Source organism: Priapulus caudatus, unplaced genomic scaffold, assembly GCF_000485595.1.
Source record: "Priapulus caudatus unplaced genomic scaffold, Priapulus_caudatus-5.0.1 Scaffold46, whole genome shotgun sequence".
In the NCBI taxonomy this organism is placed as follows: domain Eukaryota; kingdom Metazoa; phylum Priapulida; class Priapulimorpha; order Priapulimorphida; family Priapulidae; genus Priapulus; species Priapulus caudatus.
Window position 1 is genome coordinate 562,316 of NW_014577107.1, and position 14,205 is coordinate 576,520.

At 46.2% G+C, this 14,205-nt stretch overlaps 1 protein-coding gene across 3 annotated transcripts in view; it reads left to right on the forward strand.

Annotated features, from left to right (window-relative positions):
• Positions 1–14,205, forward strand: part of LOC106820772 — a 141,761-nt gene that overhangs the window by 4,266 nt on the left and 123,290 nt on the right. The window contains exon 1 of one of the 3 annotated variants that reach the window (XM_014825336.1): positions 6,388–6,414. The exons of 1 other annotated variant lie outside the window; for it this stretch is intronic. The gene's annotated coding sequence lies outside the window, so the exon portion shown is untranslated. Of the gene's footprint in view, positions 1–6,387; positions 6,415–8,542; positions 8,563–14,205 lie in introns of those variants that run through there. One more of the 3 variants, XM_014825337.1, reaches the window with a different exon arrangement.

Here is a 14,205-nt window from a genome sequence, read left to right on the forward strand (position 1 = left end):
GTAACCAGCTTCGTAACCAGCTTCTAACCAGCTTCGTAACCAGCTTCTAGCTGTAACCAGCTTCGTAACCAGCTTCGTAACCAGCTTCGTAACCAGCTTCGTAACCAGCTTCTAGCTGTAACCAGCTTCGTAACCAGCTTCGTAACCAGCTTCTAGCTGTAACCAGCTTCTAGCTGTAAAGCCTTCTAGCTGTAACCAGGAAAACGCGTGTTGTTTGTGAGCGCAACTAGTATCTGAGATATGAGGGATATAAGCGTAATTTTAGGACGCGTAATTATAGTAAAGTATCATCATATACATAGTCATTACATACATATACATATCATAGGCATTTTCCGGTTTGATCTAAAATGTGAGAGCCTAAAGAGCGGTCACCAATGAGCCACTGAAGTATTAATTTTATTTTATTATCTCATTCACATATTAAATTCAATATAATATTACGAAATTGGAACAGCAAATGTGTGCATTACTCCCATTACATATGCATGCACGCACGCACGCACACGCACGCGCGCGCGCACGCACGCACAGCAATTAGATACCATTGGGGTTTCCTATGCAATTATCTGATTACATTGATGGTATTGTTCCCATCGTATTAGTCTTTAGTAATAAATAACATTAACTACGTAGCTCATTGCTTGCTGCAGCTGGTAATATCAATCCCACGTTCAAAAATCGTTATAATGCATGAATGTAAATAGCATATTACCATTATTGCAAGTTTAGATTGTTATATCGATATATTATTAATTGCTAATTACCTATACAGAGTAAGCCATGATACAATGAATAGAGCATGTCTTAGTTTCCATCAAATTTTTCTTTTCTTCTTTACTCGCTTGATTTCGATTATATATGTGCAAATAACTGGATTAATTTTCAAATTAAGACCCACCGTTTGAGACTATATGCCTGTATACTACGCATGGACGCACGCACGCACGCACGCACACACGCACACGCACGCACGCACGCACACACATACACACGCACGCACGCACGCACGCACACACACACGCGCGCACACACATAATGAAAACTGTAAATGAAATATCATTTGCTGGCTACATATAAATATAACTATTCACCAAGCTGTGTTTAGTGAAAGGCTCGTTCCCGAAAACCACGGAGCCGCTTCTAATGGCCATCATTTGGGTTCAATAGAAAAATTCGACGTAGACCTATTAGGATTTAATGTAGATGTGTATATTGACGAATATTAAATATAATTCACCCATACGATGGGGAAAAATAAAAATTTGTGTAGGTTTTACCTACACAGTCACGTCGCCAACAATTATCTATAGATATAGTATACTGAAGTGTCTATGGCACTATAAACACCGATACACACACCTGCCATTACTCTATCGTCCTCGCTTCTCAAACCACACAATACTCACTGCAAAATACACGCGCGCTACGCGCGAATTCTATCCTTGCTGCTTAGCCTTTTGTTCAATTTCGGCTCATCGCTTAGTTATTTGATTCGTGGCAAAACCCTAGCACCAACGCATGCTATCCGGTCATCAATCCGTACATACTTTGTCTCTTGGTCTGGGTTGATGTAAGACAGTAAGCGCTAGTGGCTCCCCCAAGGTGCCCTCGGAAGATTGTGGCGCGATATATGCGTGCGTGCCACATGTCCAAGCATCGACACTGATACCACTGCAGGTGTACCACCTCTGCCATAATACTATGCTGAAAACATTTTAGGATGGGTTTTCTTTTCTTGACCTCTACCAGTTCTATGAATCTATTGCTGTCAACTTTTATTAATACGTAGAAAGCATGTGTGTTATCAAAAACGATATGAATTTATAATGATCCTTGTCCATTTTTTTGTGGTGTATCGAGAACTAATAGTAATACCATCGGGTGTGACATAATATAGATGTAATGGAGAAATGTCGTACCGTGAGAACGTATATTCCACGCTACATAGACATAATTCCCTGTTGCTTACTTTTAAATGACTGTGACAGTACTCCCAGGTAATTATTCAGAATGCATTGTTTTTGCATGTTTTCGCCAATGCCTGGTTAGAAATTGCAAGTTTTGCACCCTCGAAAATTTTCGGATACGCAACGTGATAGCTGTCTGTGGCAGAGATGGTACTTCTCTGCGCATGCGCATCTCCATGTACTGTAACGCCCCCCCCCCCCCGATGGCTAAATTGCGCAGCTGCATGTGAAAGACACAGCATGCGTTGTAATTATATCCGTGGTGCGTTTGAGATCAAATGACGGGCGTGCGAGTGAGAATTGAGTGATGTTGGTATTTGGCATGAAACACGTGTATATGAAGCTAGGATAATCGCCTCGCGCGTGTTCACATAGATGTTTTATTGCGGTTGAACAACGGGCACGAGTAAATGATAATGCGCTCGATGGTAATGCCCTCGAACTCCCCTAATCCGCGGTTGACATAATTATATGCAAGATAGCGCGCCGGCTAGGATTATGATGGGTTTTACGTCTCATTGCTGGCTATATAACCCGTATCAAACGAGTTTCGCTCCGATAGCCGTGAACTTTCGAAAACATTAAAAAGAGCTTGCGCGCGGGGCGTCGTGTTCTTTCAAGTGGGTATTTATTAGGACGAGCTGCATGTCTCTCCCGTGCCACGCTGGTAACGCATCGGGCTCGCTCTCACGAAGTCTTGTCGCGTGCTTGCATCTTTTTCCCTGCCCCTGTCGGGATAATGTTTTGCCGCGTGCGAACGAGAGAGTTCGAATACAGCTAAGGAGCACTTAAACGACATTACGCATTGCCGTGTTATCTGACGAGCACGCTGCACGATGCACGAACCGACAGCATCGGGTGTGATTTACATTGGCGTGTATTTTGTCAGGGACGAGTGTTCTCTCTAGCGACGTAACTCTGTTCGTTGGAGCAGCGTAACCGCGGGACCCTCATTAATCATGTTTTATTTATCAGCGCCATCAGTCAGCCGCTGTGCCCGGTGTCGCCCGCGGCGCTGTGTGTGTTTGTGTGTGTGTGTATGTGTGTGCGTGCGTGCGTGCGTGCGTGCGTGCGTGCGTGTTCGTGCGTGCGTGCGTGCGTGCGTGCGTGCGTGTTTGTGTGTGTGTGTGTGTGTGTGTGGTGTGGTGTGTGTGTGTGTGTGTGTGTGTGGTGTGTGTGTGTGTGTGTGTCTGTGTGTGTGTGTGTGTGTGTGCTGTGTGGCATGTGTGTGTGTGTGTGTGTGTGGGAGCGTGCGTTCCGTGCGTCGTGCGTGTGGTGCGTGTTGTGTGTGAGCGTGGCTGTGGTGGTGGTGTGTGTGGAGCGTGCGGTGCGTTGTGTGTGTGTCGTGAGACGCTGCGTGCGTGCAGTGTGTGTGTGTGTGTGTGTGCTGTGTGGGAGCGCTGCGGGTGCGCTGCGTGCGTGTGTGTGTGTGTGTCGTGTGAGTGGTGTGTGTGTGTGTGTGTTGGACGTGCGGCGTGCTGTGCGTGCGTGCGTGCGCTGCGTTGCGTGCGTGCGTGCGCTGTGTGTGTGTGTGTGTGGAGCGTGCGTGTGCGTGCGTGGCGTGCGTGTGTGTGATGTGTGTGTGCGTGTGTGGTGTGTATGTGGAGGCGGTGCCTAGGCGATTCGTCGTGCGTACCCGGGGAGGCGGCAGCAGCGGCGGCCGTGTGCGGAGTCCCGACACAATTGAGAAACGCCGCACTATTATATGCTCGCTAATTTGCCTCGCAGAATAAAAACACGCTGCTCTCAGCGTCCCGTCTTCTCCTCACACACGACACACGCCACGTCACGGCATCACCAACGCCAATTGAACACACATGTACACACACACACACACGCACGCACACACACACCATGCACACAGCACACATATCACGCACGCACGCACGCACGACGCGTACCACAACACACACACACACACTACACACGAACCACACACACACCAGACACAACACGGCACGCACGCACGCACGCCACCGCACGCGCGTACACAACACACACACACACACACACAAGTACAACCACACGACACGCAACACACACACACAGACACACACGCACGCACGCCGCGTACACAAACAACAACACTGCATCACGCACACCACACTCAGACACAACTCTCTTGCTTCGTTCGCGTTTTCTATTCTCGCGCTCCGCTGCATCATGCGCGGCGGCGTCCGTTGCATTTACGGAACGTTTTAATTACAACGGAACGCGAGCGCCAGCTTGAGGCGACGCCGAAGTGGCGGCCGCAATTTGCCATAGCTAATTACATCGCCGAAATGGTCTCGCCAGCGTCGCTTTGCGGTCGGTCCCGAGTTTTTCCGCGAGTTGTCGACTGTCCTTCCGCGTCTCTGTCTCCAGAGTAAATGTTCATTATTCATTGCTACAGGCTGCGAAGCGCTGGAGACGGCCAGCTGCCTTAATGCGAATTTATGCGCGTAATAAATGTTGATCGCTGTGAGATTTAACCCGTCTGTATGTCGTGTGCGTGCGTGGTGCGTCGTGTGTGCTGTGGTGTGTGTGTGTGTGGTGATGTCGCCTGTGTGTGTGTGTGTGTGTGTGTGTGCTGTGTGTGGTGAGTGGAGTGTGTCGAGTGTGTGGAGTGTGTGAGGTTGTGAGTTTGTAGTGAGTGGTGTGTGAGTGTAGTGAGTGTTTGAAGTTGCTGTCTGTCTCTGTGTGCTGTCTGTCTGTCTGTCTGTCGTCTGTCTGTCTGTCGTCTGTCTTGTCTGTTCTGTCTCTGTCTGTCTGCTGCTGTTCTGTCTGTCTGTACTGTCTGTGTCTGTCTGGTCTGTCTGTCTGTCTGGTCTGTCTGGTCTGTCTGTCTGTCTGGTCTGTCTGTCTGTGTTGTGTGTGTGTAGTGTGTGTGCGTGCGTGCGTGTGTGTGTGTGTGTGTGCGTGCGTGCGTGCGTGCGTGTGTGTGTGTGTGTGTGTGTACATGCAGATACTACTGTAGCGCCACCGCCAAGAAAATAGAACGTCGAAATATAAAGCAAACAGGCACGGGTCACGTGGTCAAAAAAGCTACGTGGGAAGATAGAGGAGCGCGGATAGAGGTATCTATCTAGGAATTAAACTGAGCAGAAATTTTAGTGTGGTTTATCTAGGGAAGGAAGTGGGAGGAGAAGGCATAGGTATATATGTAGCAAGGGAAGGGAAATGGGGAGGGAAGGGTAGAGGTATCTGTCTAGAGAGGAAGGTGTGGAAATCGCCGGTATCTGTCCTGAGGGGGGGGGTAAATTCGTATATCTAGGAAGGGCAATTGACAAAGGGGAGGAAAAGCTATCTATCTAGGGAGCGGAGGAGAAGGTATAGGCACATGTCTAAGAAGGAAAGGACGCGGAAGGGTTCGGGGACACTGGCCGTACGCGTACCCCGTTTATGTGGGCAGAGTATCTTTTCATGTACGGGTATTGCCCGATGTGTAGAAATGTACCTGTTGTACTGTACACATGCGCAGACAGGCAAAGTTCTAGGTCTAGCTATAGACAGTGTTTGTAAAGAGTGCGCGAAGCCAGGTATCATTTAACGCGACTTTTGTTGATGCATTGCCACTGCCCGTAGTTTGCAGTAATGCCCGTAGTTTGCAGTAGTTTGCAGTAGGGCAATATGAGTTCCAGATATCGGTCCCTCGCTCCGGCACATAGTGTGATTAGTAAGGCAGATGGGGTCGTTGTCGTATCAGGTACTACAGATATGTAGCCGAGGTAGTTTTAGGTGGTTTAGTATTATGTTTATATTTTTATATGAGGTATGTTTAGGGTTAGGGTTAGGGTTAGTGTTAGGGTTAGGGTACACTTCTGTAGTACAAGTCTGGTACACTTTGTGTATACATATATGTACCTCGTGTACATATCTGTAGTACCTGATACGACAACGACCCCTTGAGCATTAGTAAGGTACTGGTGGGGTGAATGTGGTGCGTGTTCGCTCAGTATAGATCTGTTAAAGCGTGCACTACATACATCCCACGATCAATGCCGCCAGCTACTGTGTACCCAAGCCTCACGTGTCAATAATAATAATAATAATAATAATAATAATAATAATAATAATATAGTTGTAACGTCGAATTCGGCGTTGACGAGCATATACTCAGCAATGTGGATGTAATTTGAAACCTTTGTTTTTCGCATTGTTCTTATAGGTTTACATCTTTTGATAACACGATTAGGGTTTGTGCGGAACTTGTATTACGTGTGCGCGTGATATTTATTTCCCATGTTTTAATGCCATCGCCTGTTGTTTACTGTATTCGTAATAAATGTTTGCAGAGTAATTTTAACGGCATAAATCTTGTAATAAAATGACATTTGCGGGCATGGGCATGGTGCACAGTTGTTGCGGTGCAACTGTGCCGTTGGTGCCCCCCACTGTCTCTCGCTCATTGACTCATTGGTCTTTTTGGTTTTGACAGGTGACAGATAGGACACCTCAGTGAGAGGTAACACATTTACACATGTTATCAATGTGCCGTTAAATGACAATGAAATCATCGTGTGTGCAGGCCGTCGCACCGGGGTCTGTGTTATGCCTAGTCCGCCATGCCGCCTCTTTAAAGAGCTGTTTTATGACGGCTGCAAACCTTGCGATTTGAATTTTAAGTGTCATGAAGCCACGAAATGGCCAGTTAAACCCTTCCCTGGTGATTAAGCGCATGGCGATTAAATAAGCGCATTGAATGGCTGCATGACAGAAACTCCGGTGCTACTGGCTCCCACACGAAACGGACACATGACACAAAATGGGTAACAGGTTTTATTACCTTTCTCTCTGCATTGTTTGACAGATTCGGACCAGGGCGACGTTGCCATGGTATATGGTAAAGATGGTAACGTGTTTTTTTCCTTTTAATTTATTGTTCTCGTATTTATGATAACGTTGAGCAGAGATGGGTGATAATAACAGTAGCCAGCTGTTTGGAGCGAGGGGCCACTCGCAGAGACATCGATGGCTGCCGACACGGAAGGTTTTTCCTTTTTATTTTGTTTCTGGGCGTGTGGCTTTGTACGCATTTACCGTCGAAACGTTAGCAAACCAGTTCTCCTCTGAGCTTGGTTCTTCTCACTGATCGTTTCGTAAACATCGGTGGTTTCCGATTTGAATGTATAGCAGATGCATCTGTTTGGCAATGCTCGTGGTTTTCCTACTAATTTTCGGTCTTTATTCCCGAAATGAGTAATATACAGTTATGCTGTCCATTCGTCTTAATATCTTAGGAAGGCACAGCCTTGCTTTTTATTCCTGTTATAGTGTAATACCTTTCTGGTAATGGGTGTGTTGTGTCGGGTAATTCTATACCGAGATGGGAAGGGGTAGCAACAGTGATATATAGGAACGTGCAGAGGCGTGTCGAGAGACTCGCCCGTACATGGTTACACGGCTGAATTTCAAAGATCGACTCGAAGTGGTCAATATTTCGGCCAACACAAACTATACCCTAAATGAATAAGTGAATACATTAGTGTAGACATCTGTATAGTAATGCTGCTATTGGTTAGGTACTAGTGCGTAATTGACAGTCCGCTGCTCTGGATGTTGTTCGGCTTCGGAAGAAGTGGAAGCAGGTGAACATCTTTCTATTGCTCTTTTATGCCGCGTGGTGTTGTTTCAGGGCAACACCATGGCTGTTACATAACTCTAGCTTGTTGTACGTGGTATAGCTAGCTGCTACCACTGGTAGTAGCAGTAGCGCTGGCAACACGATAACCAGCACAGATGCGGTGTGAGGCCATGCCGGAACAAAAGGTTGAATGTTATTTCCTCATTATTTGTTGTTTGTATACAAGCGGTGACTGGACGCTAGGTTGGAAGCTACTGGAATGGTTATGTTTCTTTTTCATTTCTCTTATGTGTTTTATATATTTATATATATATATTAGCGGCCACTATAACTGGTTACATTATATGAAGCTATCCCATAGTGGCTTCGTGACTTTCCTTGAGCCGTTGCTTGTTATAATTACGATTTGCTGGCTAAGTCTTTAACGGCAACCCCCTTTTTTCAGGCTATTCGGTGGTGTGTGTGTGTGTGTGTGTGTGTGTGTGTGCGTGCGTGCGTGCGTGCGGCACGTGTTTGTGTGTCTGTGTACAGCACCCGTGACAGAGCTGGCTTGGTCTATTGAATGCCACATCCTTTCATTGCATGTTCACAGACGTGCATAATGGAATACTATTTTGTACACCCTTGTTAACAGCTGCCTCACTCTGACAAAGTTCAGCTTTCATAATACGGGCATATTTCCGATAATGACGCATTGCATAACATATGCCCCGTTTCCGTATATTGTAGTGCTTTGTAACATGTGGTCTTCGCGTGGTGCGGGTTGTTACGATATCGATCCGCTAGCGTTTTTTTCTAAATTATTAATTCTATCTGACAAATATACTATTCAACGTGATTTTCATGTTGTATAGTACAGCTGCCAAACTCCGTTTTTCCCCTGATCTAGAAGTATGGAAGCATTTGGTATTAATCGTATGCTAATTTAACTATTGTCACCCGGGGTCTCATCTGAAATCGTCATTCTCGCTGTAGATTTCATCGCATGCATGTCGTCGTTGATTGCACCGCTCAGCTGGGTAAGACAAGGTGATTTATTCATTCATATTTTTTTCCGTTTAGTTAGTAATAAATATTCATGATTCATTTTACGCGCCGTGTTAATTATGATGATTTGTTTTGTAGTATATGAAACTTCTTATTGGACATTTGAAGATTGTTAGCCGAATGGCATGCACTTAGTCGTTGCGGCGTACGGCGTGTTACGTTTGCAACGGATATTGTGTGGGTGGTGATAAAACAATTGTAATATGCAATATAGGGCCACTATGATTTGTAATGTCTTGAAAATGATATCGCGTTTGTGGTTGTGACGAAGTGACTGTGACCAGTGGAAGAGGTATGCGTGGATGGCGGGATGGGGGGGGAGGATAATTAGGAAGACTATGAGAGCTGCATTGATTTATCCTGGGTACCCCAATTCCAGAATCGATCTTTCAAATTCTCACCGACTGTGATTATTTTCTTGAGCAAATGTCCCGCATGCATCATCGCAGCAGATTTCTTCAACTGGAAAGGATGGGCTACCTAATAACTTCGGATGCAATGCACATTAAGACAAAGGCGACGGATGAGAAAGCCGGACTAGGGGCGTGCAGCCCCATGCCCCGTATGTCACTGCGTGGATCTTTTTGGCTTCCACCTGCGCGTTCGGTTAGGGGATCACGATAGCGGCTATTCACACGAAGAGCTTTAAAACTGAAAAAAAGTTCTAAACTGAGAAACTTCGAAAGAGAGTTCTTGAGAAACCGAGAGAATCTATCATCAACACTGTGTACGTAAGTGGTTCGAGCCACACCACGGCAGCAATGCTGTAACAACTACATATATTGTAAAACGTGTAAGCAGCAGGAATGCCCCTCCTCCTCGAAATGATTTGCCATGTAGGCAGGCAGTGTGAACGGACATGTATGTCTGTCGGACCGGTGTATTTAATACACGTCATAAATGAATGCAGTAGCCAGTTAGATGAGTTGTTATTTCGTGCACGAACACTATGTGACGCTCGTGATATACCTGCAGTGTGAGGTACGATTCGATCCTACATCATTTGTCACTGTATCGGAGAACAGTATCAGGTAGGAGAATACCATCTAGGGAAATTGGCATGGTCTGTAATGGGTTTTTAATAGGACACTAGAACGATAAACATGCATATAATACGCATGCATATATATACATACATAGATGAATATGTGTTTGGGCGATGCGCGCGCGTGCGTGCGTGCGTGCGTGCGTGCGTCTGTGCTTATATTCCATGGTCTATGATCATCGTAGGGTATCATTTATTTTTCATATCTGACAAACTCTTCGATCTAGCTAAAGTTGGATATATTTTATTACGGTTATTATTTTTATATTACAACGTACAGTACATGAATCTAAAATGTCTGCGAATTTTCCAAGAAAGACTAGTACACAAAATGGCAGCTGTCACATAATTTTACAGGCTTCCACATCTTTGTGGCTCCACAAATTCACAATTTACAAATCGGATTTTTCAATATGGATGACACGGGCGTGTTGGCGCTTGAGGTTTGTGTGATATCTGCATGCAAAATAAGACTGCTGTCACGTAGATTTAACATAGCATATTTCGTATTCATGATACCATTACCTGCACCTGTACCCATTTTTATCTGATGTCACTGTTCGGAAAGGCGACGCCATGAAATTCAATATAGTTCAGTTGTCGTTACAAATCCATGTTTGCTAGCTAGCAACATCGATATAGCAGCTGAGGATTTCTATTCACATGAAAATTAGTCATCGGTGCGCCATGATGGCTGAGCCTCATCGGTCGGACGAAATTGACAGGTTTGCTGCAACTGAAGCTCTAATGGCTTCAACATCAGCGAAATATCGACCAATCTCGCATCCAAACGTTTCAGTTTAGTGCGTTTTATGAAGAAATATAAGCACTTGGAGTATCGGAGCAGTTATTCCGCGGGCGGGGAGGGGAGAGGGTGAAGCCATCGACGATAGCGTGTCGTGAGAGAGGCTCCGCCAGCGAGGAGATGGATGTGCCACACGCTAGCACCTATAGAAGCTGTATGTGCGCCTATAGCAGCTATATATGCACATATAGCAGCTACATGCAACGCATAGCAACTATATATGCACCTATAGCAGCTATATATGCACCTATAACAGCTACATGCAACACATAGCAGCCATATATGCACCTATAGCAGCTATATATGCACCTATAGCAGCTACATGCAACATATAGCAGCTATATATGCACCTATAGCAGCTATATATGCACCTATAGCAGCTACATGCAACATATAGCAGCCATATATGCACCTATAGCAGCTATATATGCACCTATAGCAGCTACATGCAACATATAGCAGCCATATATGCATCTATAGCAGCTACATGAGACATATAGCAACTATATATGCACCTATAGCAGTTAGCAGCAACGACACGGATATTTCAGAGCTTTTTTTCAGATGTCTTCAAATGTCACAATAGATCTCAACACGCTAATCGCGAGTGCACGATGAATGAATGATCGGTTACCGGATGCCTATATTACATGTAACTGTGTAGCAAGGGAGCGCTAGTGTTGGGCGAAATTGTATAAAACTGCTCGTGCATTATCCAGAGTTATTGCGCAGCAGCTATAGCTAATATAAAGTACATATATGTACTCGCTTTTCGATGAATGACGCATGTGCGTAAATATCGCCCTCATATATACATGCAGGCTGCATGTAAGTCCATTCATTAGGTAATTCCGCAGGTAATTTCATTGCCGCATATAGGTGACATCATTGCCGAGTGGGGACGACAATGTATTTCCCTGATCATTCGAAATGTATCCTAGATGGCTCGTCTATTATATATTGTAGAGCATCGCACATCCATGGACCATTTCCTCTCTGAGCTGGAACGAGAAAGAGTGTCGATTTTATTCCTTTGAAATAGCGAGTGCATTGCATGTCGTAATTGACTAGGTGATACTTACCATCGGTTAATGTTAGCTAGGTCGATATCGTGGGGTGAGGGAGGACGCCAAGTGTCATCGCACACTCTATAAGTATCTAGCCCTTGCTAAATGGGAGCAACGTCGTCTTGTGTGAAAATGCACTAGGCCATGTGTCAGCTGTCCTCGCTACCCCCGTACACATGACATCGCCTGCGTGCAGAGCATCGGGATGCGGAGGCTGGCAGGTCTGTCTGCCGGACACGTCAGTGAAGCCTCTGCGTGTGCAGGATGCATCCTGCGAGCGCATTGTATTCCCAGGATGAGAGAGCAAATAGAAGCGTGCGTCATTGCCTTGCGCCTGTCAGCTCAGGTGCAGCAATAACGATGTGCGGCATGACGTACGAGCTAGGCCGTGCATGCCGTGGGGCGTAGCAAACGAATTTGTAAAGGTAATCGAGATGTAATCGCAGACCGTGTTTGTCATTTATGATGAGGGTATCATTCATTACATGATGATTCTAGTCGGCCGGCATTTCGGCAGGTGTATACCACGGTAAAAGCAGGTAGTCAGATCTGCGCGCTTTGGTTAGGGGATGACGAGATTCTGTTTGTCCTTGCTTTCTCCCTCTTTCTCTCTTTCTCTCTCTCTCTCTTTCTCTTTCTCTCCCTCTCTCTCTCTCTCTCCCTCTCTATCTATCTCTATCCCATTCCTTTCACTCCCTTTCTCCCGTTTTTCTTCCTCCGTTTCTTTCATACCCGACCAGTCCTTCTTCTCGCAGCTCTCTCCTGTGCTCTGCCTTCCCCGTCTCTCTCGCTCATTGACGCTCTTTCTCCTTATCTACATATCTCTTTCTCTCACTCTCTCTCTCTCTCTCTCCCTCGCTCCCTCCTTCTCGCCATATATCTATCTATATGTCTCACTCAGTCGACTCCCATTCATTCTCACCTATTTCTTTCCCACTCTCCATTTTTACTCGCCGTTTAGCTCTCGTGTTTATTTGCTTGAAGTCTTTCTCCCATCTCCCCTCGCGTTCTCCTCCTCTCAATTCCGAACAACGCCAGGGCGTTACATGCCACGGCCATGTCGAGATTATGCTATTTGTTTTGCCGGCGTGAAAAAATTCAATTTCAATGGGATCTCTGATGTATTAATTACTAGGAGACCGCCGCCGATTTTCTCTCGATCACGTGTCGGCGGGGACTCACGCAGACGAGACGTATATAATGGGATTTCCGCGGCAGGCGCGCGGGGGGGGGGGGTGTTTCCAGCAGCCAGCGCGCGGTGCGAGAGCCATCCTTCACGCTCTCGCCCATTTTCCCGTAATCGCTGATGGATTACATTTCTGCACGCTGTTTATCCTCGCCATTAACAAAGTTTCTCGGCGCAGTAATTCGATTTGAGCTGATCCAGGTCGGAGTTGTTTCATTCAGCGCGGGCGTTAGACTGCGAGTAACAACATAGCAGCGAGCGGGTGGCGTGCCGCTATAGGAATTAGCAGTCGTCTGTATCGCACGCAGAGAGCAGAAACCATCGCTGTTCGATAGCCGCGAAATTGAGTGAAAGACTAATTGAAAAACATTGTAGCAGCAAACCGTTAGTAATTAATCTATTGATTCTCGCAGCGGTCTTTGCAAAATGCCCGCTGCAATCCGGTATAGAGCGGGGTGAAGCCTGTACAACGTGATAACACGAGACTGTTGTCCTTCGGTCCGTTTAGAAGGGGGGGTCTAGTTATCTCAAAATAACAGAGGCTTATTGTTTCCGTGCTGTGTGTGTGTGTGTGTGTGGATAGTACCGACTAAGTAGGCCTGCGTCCGTGGTTTTGGTGTAGCTGGGGGGGTCGTGGTGTTTAACAGGCAACAGTATGAGATGTAGCTGTGGGGATCGTGGTGTTTAACAGTATGAGATGTAGCCGTGTGGTCGTCGTGTTTAACAGTATGAGATGTAGCCGTGTGGTCGTGGTGTTTAACAGTATGAGATGTTACCCGTGTGGTCGTGGTGTTTAACAGTATGAGATGTAGCCGTGTGGTCGTGGTGTTTAACAGTATGAGATGTAGCCGTGTGGTCGTGGTGTTTAACAGTATGAGATGTAGCCGTGTGGTCGTGGGTTTTAACAGTAGGAGATGTAAGCTGTGTGGTCGTGTGTTAACAGTAAATGAGATGTAGCCGTGTTGTCGTGGTGTTTTAACAGTATGAGATGTAGCCATGTGGTCGTGTGTTTAACAGTAATGAGATGTAGGCCGTGTGGTCGTGGTGTTAACAGTAGGAGATGTAGCTGTGTGGTCGTGGTGTTTAACAGTATGAGATCGTAGCCGTGTGGTCGTGGTGTTTAACAGTAATGAGGATGTTAGCCGTGTGTCGTGGTGTTTAACAGATGAGAGTAGCCGTGTGGTCGTGGTGTTTAAGCAGTATGAGATGTAGCTGTGGGGTCCGTGGTGTTTACAGTATGAAGATGTTTTACCCGTGTGGTCGTGGTGTTTAACAGTATGAGATTAGCCGTGTGGTCGTGGGTGTTTAACAGTATGAGTATGTATGTCCTGTGTGGTCCGTGCTGTTTACAGTAGGAGATGTAGCCCGTGTGGTCGTGGTGTTTTAACAGTATGAGAATGTAGGCTGTGGGGTCGTGGTGTTTATCAGTAGGAGATGTAGCTGTGGGGGTCCGTGGTGTTTAACAGTAATGAGATGTAGCCGGTGGTCGGGTGTTAACAGTAGGAGAATGTAGGCCGTGTGG